The sequence below is a fragment of the Octopus bimaculoides genome, chromosome 4 (genome assembly GCF_001194135.2).
Source record: "Octopus bimaculoides isolate UCB-OBI-ISO-001 chromosome 4, ASM119413v2, whole genome shotgun sequence".
Taxonomy (NCBI): domain Eukaryota; kingdom Metazoa; phylum Mollusca; class Cephalopoda; order Octopoda; family Octopodidae; genus Octopus; species Octopus bimaculoides.
Genome location: NC_068984.1, coordinates 9,928,785 through 9,931,855, shown reverse-complemented (window position 1 = coordinate 9,931,855; position 3,071 = coordinate 9,928,785). Strand labels below are relative to the sequence as shown.

Below are 3,071 nucleotides of genomic sequence, written 5' to 3'. Positions count from 1 at the left end.
AACCATAAGAGCACCACAGCAAACCACAGCACATACCCAAGGCGCACAGAGCTGCGCTCGGTAGTGAAGTGAAAGCACGTTATAAAAATAAAACTACTGAATAATAATAATAATAATAATATTTCTCCTGTGATTTCAAACTGTGATGTCAATGTGGAATCCGAATCTCCAATTATGCCACTCTAATAGAAGTAGTGACCACAAAAAATATTAATATCAACTGCGGCATTTTCCAAAGTGACTCACTTCCACCTTTAATAGTTTGCATAGCTCTAATACCCCTTACAAGTGAACTTAACAGAACAGGGTATGGATATAAAATTGGCGACAAGAAAATATATTTTATATGGATGACTTTGGCAAAGGCGATGATGAGCGTGAAGGATTATTACGTACTGTGAAAGCATTCAGTGATGACATTGGGATGGAATTTGGTCTTGATAAATGTGCCATGGCCACTTTCTAGAAAGGGGAAACTGCAGACATGACATTCAGTGGTGTGGGATGTTGACACAGTCATAAAAGAACTCGAACAGGAACAAACTTACAAATGCCTCGGAATAAATGAGGGTTCTGACATTCAACATGCAAGTATGAAAGAAAATATCAGGAAGGAGTGTTACAGCAGAGTTCGAGCAGTCCTAAAATCGGAGTTAAATGCACGTAACAAGATTGTTAGCTATAAATTCCTTAGCAGTTCCGGTTGTTATTTACAGTTTCAATGTGTTGAACTGGAATATGAGCGAAATAAAGAAGATTGACAGGAAAATCCGTAAGCTACTGACTTGAAATAAGATGCACCACCCAAAGGCAGATGCAGATCGATTTTTACCTACCCAGAGTTCAAGGGGGTCGAGGTTTGAAACAATTTGAAATCTCCTACAAAACCATCACAATTGGACTGGCAAAATATCTTGAAACATCTAACGATTGGATGCTAAAGCTCGTTGAAAACCACGAAAGACGTAAGAAGCTTTATTCTGTTATGAAGGAGAGCAAAAAAGTTTCAAGTGAGGTTATGCATAATACCCAGGTTGAACAGCATGAGGGAAGAGCAGCAACTGTAGTTGCAAGAAGGTGAAATAAATAGCAAATCAAAATGCGTTTGAACAATTGACTGATAGGTGGGAACAAGAACCTCTGCATGGCAAATATGTGGCTCGTAACAAACAAGCAGATGTAGACCAGAATCACACCCGTCAGTGGCTACGGAGCTCAAAGTTAAAGGCAGAGAATGAAAGCTTTATCTTGGCTGCTCAAGATCGGAGCTTATTGACCCGGAACTATCAAGCCAATGTAATGAAAAACGGAGTAGACCCAAAGAGCCGATACTGCAACGATGGGGTAGAAACAGTGGACCGCCTAATCTCTGGATGAAAGGTTTTAACACCTGTAGAGTATGAATCAAGACATGACAGAGTTGGCCAATATCTACACTGGATGTGTTGGCATTATAAAATCAAAACTGCTGACAAATGGCACAAGCACCACACTGAGGCTGTAACTGAGGGAGAAAATGTAACTATTCTTTGGGACTTCCCAGTATGTATAGACCGGACCAGAATATCGTTACTTTTCCAGTCTACTGCATAACTTTACTTGGTACATGCTCAAACCAATTCTCTGTTACTTCATATTGATATTTACGGCATAAGAGCCAATGAAGATACACACACTTTATCGTGGAGGTGCTTGTATTCTTTTTGTGCAAGGATCTCGCATCCATTTACCAAGAGGGTCGCATTTTCCACACTCTTTCCACAGAGTCTGCATTTCTGAATTAGTAGCGAGAGCCTGGTCTTGTGCAGCAATGACCAGGCTTTCGGTGGTTCGCTTCAAATCACCTCGCTCAAGCCACGCCCACGATGCTGTATTATCCTTAACGTCACGTGTATTCCTTTTAAACTGTCCATGCATTCTCATTTGAAGAAGGTCTTCTTTTCTCTTCTCCTCAGCTCTTTGGTTAAACTCTTCCTTGCCCATAATTTCATCTGCACTTACACCCATATCTTTCGCAGCATATTGCAGCAGGTCTTCATCACTATTTATCAAATACTCGGCAAGCGTTCTCCTTTCACTCCTTATACAATGATCTATACTAATTAGTCCTCTGCCACCATTCTTTCTTTTCATATAGTCAGTTTACGTTTGCTTTAGGGTGTAGCACCCCATGTGGCGTCATCAACTTTCTCGTCCTTCTGTCCAGTGTTGATATTTCCTCCTTAGTCCATTTGAGGGTGGACGCACTATATCTGACCACTGCCACTGCCCAGATATTCATTGCGGTAATGGTAATCAAACTTTTGGCATTCAGGTTGGATTTCAATATCATCTTCCCCCTTTTTTGATACGCCTCGCTGACCTTGACTTTTATTTCACTGTGTAAAATGTCATCCAGCTCCAAAATACCTAAATGTCTATACCCACTACCGTCGGGCTCACCCATGGTCTCTCCTGATGGTAACCGCAATCCTCTGCAGGCTGCTTTCTTCCCTCTTTTCATATTGAGTTCTGAGCATTTGGTGATCCCAAATTCCATATCGACATCCTTACCATATTTCTGGGCTATTTTAGTTAAGAAATCTCTCTGTTTTTCAGATTTTCCAAGCAACTACAAGTCATCCATAAACAGAAGATGGTTCAACGATAGGCCTTTCTTCCCACATCGGTAACCCATCTTAACTTACCGAAGTGTCACTGTTATGGGTTTTTGTGCAATTACGAAAAGTAACGGAGAAAACGAGTCACCTTGGAAAATTTCCCTTTTAATATTAACTTCTCCAAGGAATACATTACTTGAGTACAATTTGGTTTTCCACTCTATCATGAAAATTTGTGATGTTGTCAGCAACACCAAACATTTGCAGGCATTCAACGATCCAAGAATGAGGCATCATATCATATGCCTTCTGAAAGTCAATCCAAGCCATAGACATGATTGTATGATGTTTTTTACAATTTCTCAAAACTGTTTTTTCGATGACAATGTGATCCTTGGTACCCTGAAAACTCTTCCTACATGCTTGGCGCGTTTCTTCAGATTCTTTATGTTCTGAATTGACCCCCACCCC

General features: G+C 40.5%; 1 protein-coding gene across 1 annotated transcript in view; it reads left to right on the top strand.

Annotated features, from left to right (window-relative positions):
- LOC106875045 (synaptic vesicular amine transporter) overlaps window positions 1-3,071 on the top strand; it is a 72,355-nt gene that overhangs the window by 13,672 nt on the left and 55,612 nt on the right. The window lies entirely within an intron of this gene.